The 15,160-nt window shown below is 39.5% G+C and overlaps 1 long non-coding RNA gene across 1 annotated transcript; it reads left to right on the forward strand.

Annotated features, from left to right (window-relative positions):
• The first annotated feature begins 256 nt into the window (after positions 1-256).
• On the forward strand, positions 257-14,879 carry LOC122460077. Its single transcript, XR_006281142.1, has 3 exons — positions 257-267; positions 11,780-11,784; positions 14,800-14,879. It is a non-coding gene; the product is annotated as an uncharacterized LOC122460077 (long non-coding RNA).
• Positions 14,880-15,160: the final 281 nt, after the last annotated feature.

The raw sequence follows: 15,160 nt of genomic DNA on the forward strand, positions 1-15,160 counted from the left end.
TGACTTTTAGCCTGTCTCACTTTATCCCTACATGTTCTGACCTCAATTAGGTAGCTTTCCTTGCTGATCTCTCCCATCTTCCACTCCCTGTATGCTTTCTGCTTCTTCTTAATCACCTCTCTAAGATGCTTGCTCATCCAGCTTGGTCTACAACTCCTTCCTATGAATTTTTTCCCCTTTCTTGGGATACAGGCTTCTGATAGCTTCTGCAGCTTTGATTTAAAGTAATCCCAGGCCTTCTCTACCTTTAGATCCATAAGTTCTTCAGTCCAATCCACTTCCCTAACTAATTTCCTTAATTTTTGAAAGTCAGCCCTTTTGAAATCAAAAACTCTAGTTGCAGATTTATTTTTGTTAATCTTTCCATTCAGTTTGAACTGAATTAGCTCATGATCACTTGAGCCAAGATTGTCCCCTACAACCATTTCTTCTATGAGGTCCTCACTACTCACCAAAATTAAATCTAAAATGGCATCCCCTCTAGTCGGTTCAGCAACTACTTGATGAAGGAATCCATCAGCTATCACATCTAGGAAAATCTGAGCCCTATTATTATTACTAGCACTGGTCCTCCAGTCTATATCTGGGAAGTTAAAGTCTCCCATGATCACGCAGTTTCCATTAGTATTTACTTTATTAAAAACATTAAAAAGTTTAATCTATCTATCCATATCCAAATTAGATCCCGGAGGTCTATAGCACACCCCAAGCACTATCGTAGGAAAGGCTTTACTAGTTATCTTCCCCAGTGTAATTTTTGCCCACACGGACTCTGTCTTATCCATTCCATCGCTTCTTATTTCTTTACATTCTACCTCATCATTGATATACAATGCTACTCCACCACCTTTACCTTTGTTTCTGTCTTTCCTAAACAGCACATACCCTTCAATACCTGTAGTCCAGTCATGACTACTATTCCACCATGTTTCTGTTATCCCTATAATAGCTGGTTTCACTTCCTGCACCAGTAGCTCTAGTTCCTCCATTTTGTTACCTAGGCTCCTCGCATTGGTGTACAAACATCTTAATTTTTGCTGTTTGGCCTCGCTCACATTTTGTACCCTATTAGGCACAGTCATTCTACAGCCAGTATAACCTATTAGACTAGTATCCACACCGCCCTCGCTCCTTATATACATTCTCCTACCCACAGCTGCATCCTTTCTTACTTCGTCTTCTTCCCTCTCAATGCTAAAATCTGGCGTGGAGATTACCTGGACATCTCCCAACCATTTCCCCCTAATTCCTAGTTTAAAGCTCTCTTTATCAGTTGTGCCAGCCTTGATCCTAGAAGTCTATTTCCTTCCCTACTCAGATGAAATCCATCCTGAGAGAACTGTCCTCTGTCTGTGAATGCCTCCCAGTGGCCATACATCCCAAAGCCCTCCTTATAGCACCACTGCCTAAGCCATCTGTTGACAGTCATAATCTTGTCACACCTTTGTTGCCCTTCTCTAGGAACAGGAAGGATCCCGCTAAAGATCACCTGAACCTCAATTTCCTTAAGCGTCTTCCCCAACCTAGCATAGTCTCCCTTAATACTTTCCAGCGAGAATCTAGCCGTATCATTTGTTCCCACATGAAGGATAATTGGGGATTCTTTCCCGCTCCCTTTAGGATCCTTTTCAACCTCAGGTCTACATCCCGTATTTTAGCACCCGGAAGACAGCACACCCTTCTATTCTCAGGATCAGCTCTAGTTACAGGCCTGTCTATTCTTCTCAATAAAGAGTCCCCTATCACATAGACCTGCCTTTTCCTGGTGAGTGCTCTTCTCCAGTCTCTCCCCTGTTCCCTCTGGCTGCAAGTTCTTCCATTCCTATTTTCCCTTATAATCCTCTTCAACCCATCCTGTATCCTCCTGGGGCTCATATTTGGTGTAGTCTCCCTTGCCTCTTCCGCTTTTCCTATAGGACTAGCCTCTCTTCTCTTCTTTCTTACCCTTCCACCTTCAACAAGTACCTGCTGAGCCCCTTCTTCATTTTCCAACTCTGCAAACCTGTTCCTAAGCTCTATTTCTCCTTCACTAGCCCGTCTTTTCCTCTGCCTGGTTCTTTTAGTCACATGCTTCCACTGACCACTTTCCTCACCCAGTCTCCTCTCAAAATTCCCCAGCCCTGTTTCCATCCGTGAGTCTGAGCTTTTCCCTTCAGATACCTCATATCTTTGCTCCATCATCTGCTCAAACCCCTTCCTAAACTCAACAAGACTTTCCACCTGCATCTCCAAACCTCGGATCTTTTCCTCCATCAGCTCTATCAGGCGGCATTTCATGCAGAAAAAACTCTTACCAGGTCCCCCCTCCAGGATCATGTACATACCACAGCTTCCACATCCAGTCATCGTCAATGTGTCTTTCACTACAGGAGTCACTCCCACAGCTGCCTCCATATCTGTCATCGCCTTCCCACCTAAGTCCTGTTAATCTGGGAAACAAAAGTCACACCAAAAAGACCACCCTCCCCCAGCAAAAGCAAACCCCAAACAAGCACCACAATACAAACTCACCTTTCAAACTCCCACTCAAACTCCCCTGTTTACAGCTCTGTTTGCTAGCTCCTGTGCCGCTGCAGCTGTCTGTGACACTTCCCAAGCTGACACTTCCCTGCTAACTTTCTAGACTTCATATTTTTTTAGGACTTCCAATTACCAACAGGTGTAGTTCATAAAATCTTTGCACACATACCAACAGGGACTACTTGTGTTTGAACTGTGTGTATTCCTCACAGCCTCCAAACCAGCCAGTGTGGGAGTTATGTTCTTTCAATGCACATAAAATGATGCTGCATTTCACTAGCCATATTGAAAGTGATTGTGAACTAATAAAATATTTTGTCAATAACTTCATGTATCTCTTCCTTTCTGTCTCTTTCCCCTATATATTTTTCCAATCCTTTTAACATGTAATCTTTAATAATGGTCACAGGTATGTTCTATTCCTGGCTGTGCCAGTGACCTCGAAGTGAATTTCTATATCTCTCTTACCTCTTGTATAGATTGTAAGTGCTTCATGGTTTGGGCTGCCTTTTGCTATGTATATGTACAATGTTTAGCATAACAGGGCCCTTTATGAACATAATAGCAGTTAAAACAACCATATTAAAGCTGGCACTCAGATCCCATGACAGATGACAGCCAAGTAACCAAAAACATAATAAGAATTTAACATTTTTGTAGTAAAGAGAGAGATCAGCATTGTCACAAGTTCCAACCACGTAACTTAATTTCAGCCCTGTTACCATGTTTATCCCTTGCCAAGAAAAAGTAAGTGTCTAGGATTTTACCTAGATCAGATATTTTGTTCAGTGGCTCCAAATTTAAATCTTTTGCATTTATGGACATTATTCTTGTCTTTTAGAACACCATAATCTCGCAGCTGTAATAGGATCAGGGTACACACTATAAATTTCATTCTATTTACATCCCTTTAAGAGGCAGGGGAAGTAAAAGTGTCATTTATTAAGCTATTTTCTGTCATCTTTCTTGATATAGAACCTGTAGTACAACACCAAAGAAAACAAGTTATCTGACAGCAATCATAGCATTTGTTATGAGAATGTGTTACATTTGTAGCGCTTCTTAGTCCCCTTCATAGCACCGTCAAGTGATGTAGTACCACGGACCTCATGGATTTTGTAAAAGATAGATGTAAATTGTACTATTTTGACTTTACTAATGTTCTGTTGCTTAATTCATTAGCCATTCTGGCTGTCTACTCTTAAAAGTATCAATAGATTTTGAGAAAAAGGAGAATGGTCACCCAGCCAAAATACTAAATATTTAAACTAAATGAGGCTATGTTTGTATTCTAATGTTTTTGTTCAAAGCAAGATATTCTTATCAAGGACCGAAGACATTACAGAATAAATTTATTCTCCTTTGTAGATACAGAAGGGCAACATATGTATCCATTCCTTTGATAAATGACTGTGACAAAAGAGGGGAATGGTAGAAATAGAAGCAATTCTTTTTGCAGTGATAGGCCCCAGTTCTGCAAAGTGGTGAGTGTCGCTATAAGGGTCCATCCACATGGATTGACCCCTTTGCTGGACCAGGGCTTTCATTTGAAATCTGATTGTAAGCGTTTGATCTTCTTCAGTTGCTTTACATCACAGAGAATGAAGAAGGAGAGGCTGCCATGGTATTTCATTTTACCAATGTACATGTGATCCTAAACTACATATTCCCTGGCTGGGGGAATGGGAGTGTGCCTGTGCCATGCCTATCTCTGAGGACGATTGCTACAAAGCAGAAAATGGCTCATCATTCAGCAGCCCCAGAAAAAAGGAACATAAAGGTGATTTATTGTCACTTTTGCCTACCTCTGTCCAGCACCAAACATAGATTGCTTGGATCAGAAAACGTAGCCCTCTGTCTCTCAGATTCTTGATCTGAAGAGCATCCATATTCTATTTGTATTTGTATTTTTATTATAATTATCATTATTTGTATTGCAGCATTGTCCAGATACTCCAATGATGGTCTTGGCCTCATTGTCTAGTACTGTGCAAACACCTAGAAAGAAGACATGGTTCCCAGCCAGGCAGTGCTAGGAGTACTCCTGGAAGCTTTGCTGATCCATAGATTCAAAAGCCAGAAAGGACTAATGTGATAATTTACTCTGCCCTCATGTATAACAAGTCATAGAATATCCCCCAGAATGATTCCTGGAGCATGTCTTTCAGAAAAAAACATCCAATATTGATTTTTAAAAAAATGTCAGTGCTGGAGAATCTACCACAACCCTCATTGTAACAGAGCTTGTACCAGTGGCAAATACAGAGGTAAAATAACCTCTTTACTCCTATTTTAGTGTCCCCTGTAATGCAGCTCAGGCTTGCATTAGCCCTTTTGGCCACAGCATCACACTGGGAGCTCATGTTCAGCTAATTATCCACCACAACCTTCAAATCTTTTTAGTCACTGGTTCCTAGGAAAGAGTCCCCCATCACGTAAATATGGCCTACCATCTTTTCTTCCTAGACGTACACATTTAGCCATATTAAATCATAATGCTGAGGAAACTGAAAACTGTGCTACCAATTGTTGGCCAAATTATGTGTGGCTTGTGTGGTTGTGCTAGTGGTGGTAGAGGGTGCAGAGAGTCTATCTTACATAAATGTATCACACCAATGCAGAAGCAGCAACAATTTGGCTGTCTGTGCTACAAGGCCACATGGGGTGAGAATACTCATTTTTCAGAATTGCACATTTCTCTAGTGGCGTTGTGCCTGTGGAGGCTTGGTCAGCTTCCATCCTCTGTGCATCAGCTTAAGCTTTGGAACATTTATAGCAAGAACCCTTCTAAGCATTCTATTGTCCCTTGAGGTTTTTGTTGTGTATTTGGTTGTTGTAGTAGAAGAATCTTGTTGTTGCTATGGCAACTGAATTAGATTATTAGGGGATAACCCAGCCGGTTTTGGCTGGTTGTTGGTTAGTTCAGTGAGTGGCAATAAATGGCTGCTTTTCAAGGTCTACAGCGCTCTGCATCTCAAGTGATTTCTTCCTAAAACTGCTACTTCCAAGGATACAACAATGTGGCGATGAGGATACGATCCCTGTGCTGCCCCAGCAACAGAAGAAGGTAGAAGTCAAGGTCTAAATAAATAAATAAATAAATAAAACCCTTTTGCTGTTGAAAGGGGGTGTGAACTGGCTTGTTTGCACTGAAACTAAAACCAAGGCTATACTTATGGGGCCGCTGGAACCTTCTGAGGAGACTACAGAGCAATGGCACATATATACTGAGCGTTTTGAACTTTTTGTTATTGCAAATGACATTGCAGAAGAGAAGAAGGTGCCAATATTCTTAAGTGTTGTAGGGGCTAAGACTTACTCCCTGCTACGCAGCTTACTACACCCTGTTAAGCCAAAGAACAAATCTTACAGTGACACTGTGGAAATCCTGGGGTCCCATTTTTCTCCAAAACCACTGGTAAATGCTGAAAGATATAGGTTCCACAAAAGAGACCAAAAAAAAAGACGAAACAGTTGTACAATTTGTAGCAATTTTGAAAAAGCTTGCGGAACACTGTGAATTTAAGGTTTCAGAGTAGCAGCTGTGTTAGTCTGTATCCGCAAAAAGAAAAGGAGTACTTGTGCCACAAGTACTCCTTTTCTTTTTGTGAATTTAAGGAGATGTTAAATGATGTCCTACCTGACAGATTAGTGTGTGGCCTGCATAGTGAAGCTATATGGAAGCGCCAGTTGACAGAGGCTCAGCTTACCTTACAGAAGGCCATTGATATTGCGGTCTCCATGGAACTGGCCAAAAAGGAGGTGCAATACATTGGTGCATCCCCTAGAGTACATAAAGTGTCACAAGAACCTACCCACAGAACTGTGGGGAGTCAGAAATGTGACCGCTCTGATAAGCCGTGTCACCATACATCAGAAAGCTGGTGTAAGGACATGGTGTGTTGACACTGTGGCAAAAAGGGAACATTGAATGTGCCTGTAAACAAAGAAAAAGAGGCCTGTGGTCTGGCAGACCAAAAAGAAAAATCTGCATACCCTAGAGCAGACTGAGGATGGTCATGGTGACACCTCGTCAGAAGAAGAAGTGCCACTCGACTTTTTGTCTTTGGCAGTGGGCTTACATGAATAATGGGTAACCCCATTGTTGGACAGCAAACGCATACACCTGGAGCTCAACAGCGGTCTCAGAGAGATCTTGCTGGTCTCAGAGACTGTCTATAAAGAAAAGCTACAGCATCTTCCGCTTAAAGCAATGAAAACTGTTCTGAAGATGTACATGGGAGAAGCTTTGCCCAAGTTGGGCACTACTGATGCTAAAGTGGTGCTCAATGGACAGCTGCTAAATTGCCACTGTTTGTGGTGAAAGGCAGTTACCCAGCCTTAATAGGTAGGTCTTGGCTGAGGATGATTTAGTTGAACTGGGCAGAAGTGCACCGAATGACTAAAGATGAAACCGGTCTGACCGCTGTAGTAAGGAAACATGCTTCTGTTTTTGGAGAGGATCTATAGAAACATATAAGGAAGTTAGATCAAACCAGTTCTGAAATTCAGAGACTTCAGACCTTGACCCATGTCAGGATGTAAAATATGAAACAACTGGAAAATACGGACGGTTTCATTTGACCTTTATTTTGTCAAGAGAGACAGGATTATTTATATCTTTGAATACAGGATTTGGGAGATAAGGGCTTGAACTGAGATAATTGATCATATACATATTTTGTGGAGATAAGTTTTCACATTAACAATACAGACATTCATGTATACAGAATGTTACTGGAGAATAGCATAATATTTCCTTTAGAGATGCTAGGTTATCAAACCAAGCTGTACAGGGGACAAGACATTCAAATGGCAAAGAGTTCTGTTTCTAGCACTGGTAAGCAGGGAGACTGACAGGTTTCATAGCAGATTATTTTTTCCTTAACTACTGTATTTCCTCAAATATATATCTTCCCCTTACACCAAGCTCCTCCCTGTCCATACCCAGTGCACTGTCTCTTTTTCTCATTCACACACACACACTCAACAATAGAGAGTTAAAACAGTTATCTCAGCCAAAATAAAAACAAACCAACAATCTACATTGGGAACTAGAGAAACTGAAGATTTTAGGGCACATTGAGTGTTTTCTGTAATTGTTATATGGTGTTTAGGTGATAGGTGCTTTTGAAATACCCGAGAGAAATTTTTAAAGGATTATTTTGCTTAGAAGTTTGCTGTTAGTACAGTAGGTGTTCATTTAGGACAAAGTTCCTATCCTAAATCCCATGGTCTGAATCATCTATCCAAACTCTACTAAACACTCTGCACTATTTTCATGTATTTAGCTCTCACTCCCATTAACATATGGAGCCAATGCAGATTATATGCATTACACAGACATCTGCATCATGGATCAAAGAGAAAAAACTTCTCTCAACAAAATGCTTTGGAATGATGTGTCTAAGGAAAGGGTGTATGAGCCTGTGCTGGGGAGTTCAAAAATCAGCAATGAACTTTCAGCTGCTAACAGGTTCACATTTTGAAGGTTCTCTCTGCAATGGAAAAGATTAGAAAATCCCTTCTAAAAATTAAAGCTGTCAGGACTGATCCTGCTGTCTTTGTTCAGACAAAATTCTCATTGATTACATTGGTAGTTTTGCCTGAGTATGTGTCAAGGTTCCTTCCCCACTCTGAACTCTAGGGTACAGATGTGGGGACCTGCATGAAAACCCCCTAAGCTTATTTTTTTACCAGCTTAGGTTAAAACTTCCCCAAGGTACAAACTATTTTCCTTTTTCCTTTGGACTATTTTGCTGCCACCACCAAGCGTCTAACAGATATATAACCAGGAAAGAGCCCACTTGGAAACGTCTCTCCCCCCAAAATCCTCCCCAAACCCACACCCCCTTTTCTGGGGAAGGCTTAATAAAAATCCTCACCAATTTGCATAGATGAACACAGACCCAAATCCTTGGATCTTAAGAACAATGAAAAAAGCAATCAGGTTCTTAAAAGAAGAATTTTAATAGAAGAAAAAGTAAAAGAATCACCTCTGTAAAATCAGAATGGTAAATACCTTACAGGGTACTCAGATTCAAAACATAGAGAATCCCTCGAGGCAAAACCTTAAGTTACAAAAAAGACACAAAAACAGGAATATACATTCCATTCAGCACAGCTTATTTTGTCAGCCATTTAAACACAACAGAATCTAATGCATATCTAGCTAGATTACTTACTAAGTTCTAAGATTCCATTCCTTTCTGTTCCCGGCAAAAGCATCACACAGACAGAGAGAACCTTTGTTTCTAAATCCCCCCTCCCCAGCTTTGAAAGTATCTTGTCTCCTCATTGGTCATTTTGGTGAGGTGCCAGCGAGGTTATCCTATTATCCTAGCTTCTTAACCCTTTACAGGTGAAAGGGTTTTTCCTCTGGCCAGGAGGGATTTTAAAGGTGTTTACCCTTCCCTTTATATTTATGACAGTAAGGATAAAAGAATTCAGTTCAAGATTAATGTTAGCAGTTACAGGGACCCAAAAATCTAGGTAGACATATCTACTAACTTCTTGGTCTCTAATGGTTGGCCCTGATCTGAGGAAATCTTATATCTAATTTGCTCTTTTTTTCCCCTGATCATTCCATTGGGAGGCAAGATTTACCCAACCCCTTGGTGTGGAAAAGGTTCCACTCACAGACAGGGTGCATCTCTTAAAAGCTGCATGAATCTTGGAGGTATATGAGAAGTGAGGGCGACTCATGTAGAGGCCCCCTACTTCCACACTAACTTTGTGAAAATACTCCTTCTGCCTCAGGCTGGGCTCTCTAGGCTTTCCTCTCTATATGAAACTAGCCTTGGAACCTGGGAGTTACATACCTAAATACCTTTGAGTATCTGGGCCTTAGGCCTTGCAATACTGACTGGAGCAGCACCTAACCTTTACAAATCTGGGACTTTTCCCTTATTTGTTTGCCAAGAGCTGCTCACTTACAGTGCAACATAAATAATCTCTTTAAACCAGCCTATTAATTTATAGATCAAATTTATAGATTTGAAGGATTGTGACTGAACCTGTTAACTCAATGAACTGTCAAGATTTATAGAACACTGGCAGCACTGAACATCTGAGGCTCTTTCCTAATAGAGTATGGATGGGGAAGAAATTAAAAGCAAGGCGAGGAAGATTTCACTGACACTAGAGATGAGAGTTGAGGATTTTGTTGATGGTTTGCGGGATATGTGGACACCTTTTGAGAACTGTTTCTAAAAAACAGTCAGCTCTGCTTTCTCTGTCTGGACTTGGAGCTTTATAAAGGTTTTATAGTTATGGCCACTGGCTCTTTAGTTCATTGTTATTATATGTCTGTTCCTTGATGCACACATGAGAACACATGTGCCTACATGTGCACACACACACAAACACACACTGATTCCTCAAAGCAATTCACTACTACAGTTGCCAACTTCCACATGATAAATAAGCAAACCAACTTTCACAATAAGACAAAAAAAAAGCTAATTCCATTTCAAACCAAGGCCAAAACAAGCCAATCCCTAAGAACCCCAACACTGTTTGTGATTAGATCCCTCCAGTGTGCAGTCTGGGACTGTGATTGGCCCACTGTGCACCCCTAACTCTCCCCCCACCTCCCCTTGCATTTGCTTGTTGGGAGTCGATCAAAAAAGAAGAAGCAACAAGCTACAAGCCAAAAACTAGCCAACAAGCAACTCACAAGCCAATTAAGCCAAAAACAAGCCCAATTTATGCATTTTTTTCATTGGTTTGGCATGTCTGTTCACTACATGTAAAAGCTCTTGCAGTTTAATCCAGAGTCAAATGATACTATCCTTCTGAGGGGCATTCTAATTGGGGAGCCTCATTAGGTCCTTTTGTGTTATGTAAAGATGTTGATCATGTCACTGCAATCAGTCAAGTTAAATGCATTTTACCAGTCCTATTAAAGCTAAGTTAAATTGTTTTATGTGAAAAAGTATTCCTCATTTCTGAATGTGCCATATTTTAAATTTCATTTACCGCACCTTAGTTCTTGTGCACTACAACAAAGTGATCTATCTTCTATATTCATTATTTTATATATTTTTATCATGTCCTTTTCTATCACTCTTCACATGAGAACTTTTCTACGCCTCTCATGATTGTCAAACTTCTTAGAATCCAGTCTAATTCTGCAATATTATGTTTTTTGAGTTGGGGTAACCAGTCCTGCACAAAGGATGCTGGATGAGGTGCACCATTTATTTATATAGCAGCTGGAGCTGGTTGAAATTTTTCCAACAAAAAATTTTCTGTCAGAAATTCCTTATTCAACAAAATCAAAATGTTTCAAGAGAATGAATCAATTTTGCCAAAAATGTAAACAAAAAATCTGAACATTTAGATAAAGTTGAAGCACTCCATTGCAACTTTACTGTTTCAACTATATTGTATAAAATTGTCAAATGAGGTACTTTGATCATGTCAAAATGAATTTTTTTTCAGAAATTTTGACAGTTTGTTCCAGTTCAGGATGAACGGAAATTCCCATAGAATGGAAATACTGAGTTTTAATTAGTTCTAATATTAGCATCATAATATTCTTGGTATTACTCTCCATTCCTTTTCTTATGTATCCTAGCAATTGGTTTGGCTTTTTGACTACAACTGCACATTGAGCTGAGATCTTCACTGAGCTGTCCGCGTTGATGCCCTGATCCCTTCCCTGGATTAATATAGCAAATGTAGAACCCAGTAAGGGTGCAGGAGTCATTTACGTGTCCATCACTACCCCCACCCAGTGTGTACTACATTGCATTTATCAACAAAAAACTTCATTTACCACCATGCTGTCCATTCACCTAACTTGGTTAGGTCTCTCTTAATTTCTTCAGTCCTCCCTGTACTTGACCAACCTAAATAATTGAGTCATTCACAGATTTTGCTATCTAATTGCCCATCCCCATTACAAATCATTAATAACGAACACTGCACCTACTACTTTCCTTGAGGCACCCTGCTGTTAGTCTTTTGCCATGTTGAAAATGATCTATTTCTTCCTACTCTTTGGTTCCTGTCTCTGCCAGTTTTTGATCCAATGTACAGATACATCATCTGGAGCTCTTTCAGAGGTATTGGATCAAGCCTTTAGTCCACTAAATTAGAGTGACCCATTTTTCAGAGATGCGAAGCACCTGCAGCATCACCTGAAAACATAATACCAGACCACTTTTGTTTAGAGGCCTAAATATGGATCTCAGGGTAAAATTTTCAAAGGTGCTTAAGTCCCATTTTCAAAAGTGATTTAGACACTAAGAAGCCTAGGTTTAACTGCAAGTCATTTGGGGCTTTGGCTCCCTAAGTGAGTTTAGTTGCTTTTGAAAATGTTACCTGAGGAGCTTAAAGGCTATATGGAAATTTTGTCAAAGTAAGCCAGGTTGTGAATCTATAGCACTCTAGCCTACACTAAATGGCTGTGTAGACCCTACTGTTGTGCAGTAAAATCTCCCTAGCACACTTTACCGTACTGCTATTCAAATAAGTTCACATTTCCAGTTTGTGCATGGCAGGTTGCACTCAGGTTTGAAAAATTTTGTTTCATTTACCAGCAAATCATTTTGGTAATCTCCACTCTGTCTCTTAATATTCACTTGTGATATTCAATTCCTAAAACAGTCATCTTTATACTGCTATCATGAATGTAAATTTCTGCTTTGAAATTGCGTACAGAACAGAAAACAATCACTTAACTTTTCTAACCAAGAATAAAAACCATTTTGGAAGGACTATTTAAGATATGAAATTTCAGACAACTATACAGTAAATGCATTTCACAACTGCTAAATATGCCTAGCATTTCCTTATTGACCACTTTGTTCTTTTCTTGAGTGTGTTATTTATTCATTGGTTTTCTTCTTATGAACCCAAAAGCACCATGTTTCACAGGTTACCTAAAAGTTACTTTACCTCATCTCAGAACACCTAAAGCTCAACAATGGATGCTTTGTGGATGGTTGGAGGTGTTATTGGGTTTATATAAAGAAGCCATGGCTTTAATTTTTCAATATACCTAACTGGTTAAGTAGTGTTTTGAAAGCATTCCAAAATGTATTTTGGAATCTACACTAGGAGAGTTGCTTGATTTTTCATTTTATATAAATATGTGAAATAGATCCACTTATATGTCTTATATTTTTATTTTGTTTCAAGGTCTCAAGACATTCATTTTGACTTTTGAAGACATAACAGCTCCTCATAGCAGACATGCGATGACATCTTGTGGCTGTTCAGCAGACAAATTATAAACCAAGATTCTATGGGCCCAATATTTTAGTCTTTGCTATAGGAAAAACTTCAGTTGACTTTACTGGGAGTATAGCCTAAGTGTAGATTGAAGGATTGAACTCTATATTGCTTGGAATTTTCCTATATGTGTATTTGCCATACATGCCATCTTCTCGGGGTGGGGTGGGGACATTGTATTTAGTGAATGATGACTGAAAACATCATTTGAAAACAAAATCTGAAAGACAATGCAAGGAGGCTGACCACCTCTTCATTGCTTATGGCTTCTGTCTTACAAAAGCTGGTAATAGATTGTAAATATTAACAAGAGTTCCTAAAATGTGACAGTTTACATGTGCATCATTGAGAATTAGAACTTTATTATTTTCATAAAAACTAAATATTTACAAACACAATTCCAATAATAATCACTGCCTGATGCTGTTTTGTTGTGGTTGTTTAGTTCAGACATCCACACCGCCATGTCTCCAAATGTGTTGTTGTAAATCTGCTGGGCTTCTTTTGTCTAATGCAGTAAGAGTGGATATTAAAGTTTATTTAAGAAATTTCTCCCTCTTGCTGAATTCTTCTATATTTTTAACTCCTGTAACCCACTTGTCCAACTCCATGTCCTCTCTTCTTTGACTTTAACTAAACAGCTTAGGTCAACAGTTCTTAACTAAGATCCACCCTTTCCGTTTAACAATACGGGAATATCTGGATGCTATGACCCCCTGACACCACTTCATAACCCCCAGATTGAGAAGCTCTGACTTAAATACTTATAGTGGATGCACCTAATCAACCTATGTCCTGCTTTATTACCAGCTTGTAGTTGGGGCAGTCATACACACCTGTGCAAAGCAGGTGCTGTTTGAGACCTGAAATTCAAAAAGGAACCTGACAAAAAGTGGAAACATGGACAATTGTGAAGGATGAGTACAAAAGAATAGCAGAAGTATGTAGAGACAAAATCAGAAAGGCTAAGTCTCAAAATCTGTTACACCTAGCCTGAGACATAAAAGTCAATAAGAAGTTTTTTAAATACATCAGGACCACAAGAAAAGACAAAGGAAAAATGTAGTTCCTCTACTTAGCAGGCAAAGAGAGCTAATAACTGATGACATCAAGATACCCGAGATATTTAATGCCTATTTTGCTTCAATCTTCATTAAAAAGGTTAATGGAGACCACATACACAGCAAAATTTATATTAACAACAAAAGGGAAGGAACTCAAGCCAAAATAGAAAAAGAACAGGTTAAATATATTATATGTATTCAGGTCAACAGGGCCTGGAGAAATTTATCCTAGAAAACATAAGGAAGGAACTTAAGCAATCTCAGAACCGTTAGCAATTATTTTTGAGAACACTGGAGGTGTCCCAGAGGAGTAGAGACAGGCAAACATCTTTAAAAAGGGGAACAAAGAGAATGAGGGGAATTATAGATCAGTCAGTCTAACTCTGATACCTGGAAAGATACTGGAACAATTATTAAACAATCAATTTGTAAGCACTAAGAGGATGTAGCGGATAATAGGGTTATAAGGAATACCCAGCATGTATTTGTCATGAACAAGTCATGCCAAACAACCTAATTTCCTTCTTTGATAAGGTTACTAGCCCAGTGGATGGGAGGAAAGCAGTGGACAAGATATCTTGATTTTAGTAAGGCTTTTGACACAGTCCCACATGACATTCTCATAGACTAACTAGGGAAATGTGACCTCAATGAAATTACTATAAGGGGGTGCAAAACCAGTTGAAAGATTCTACTCAAAAGAGTAGTTATCAATGGTTTGCTGTCAGTTTGGGAGGGTATATCTAGTGAGTCCCCAAACAGGTCAGTCACGATTCAATATTTTCATTAATGACTGGATAATGGAGTGGAAAGTATGCTTATAAAATTTCTGGATGCCACTCTGGGTGGTGTTGCAAGCACTTTGGAGGATGAGATCAGCATTCACCATGACCTTGACATATTGTAGAATTTGGTCTGCATTCAACAAGATGAAATTCAATAAAGATAAGCCCAAAGTACTACAATAGTACAGGAAGGAAAAAAATCAACTGCACAACTACAAAATGGGAAATAACTGGCTAGGTGATAGTACTCCTGAAGAGGATCTGAGGGTTAAAGTGGATCACAAATTAATATAAAGTTATCAGTATGAAATAGCAAAAAAGGCTAATATCATTCTGGGGAGGTGTTAAAAGAAGTGTCATAGGAAGTAATTATTCTGCTCTACTCAGCACTGGAGTATTGTGTCCTATTCTGGGCGCCATTCTTTAGGAAAGATGTGGAAAAATTAGAGAAAGTCTAGACGTGAGCAACAAAAACGATAAAGGGTTTAGAAAAACCTGACCTCTGAGGAAAGGTTAAAAACAGGGCATGTTCAGTCTCGGGAAACAAAG

Source organism: Dermochelys coriacea, chromosome 4 (assembly GCF_009764565.3).
Source record: "Dermochelys coriacea isolate rDerCor1 chromosome 4, rDerCor1.pri.v4, whole genome shotgun sequence".
Lineage (NCBI taxonomy): Eukaryota > Metazoa > Chordata > Testudines > Dermochelyidae > Dermochelys > Dermochelys coriacea.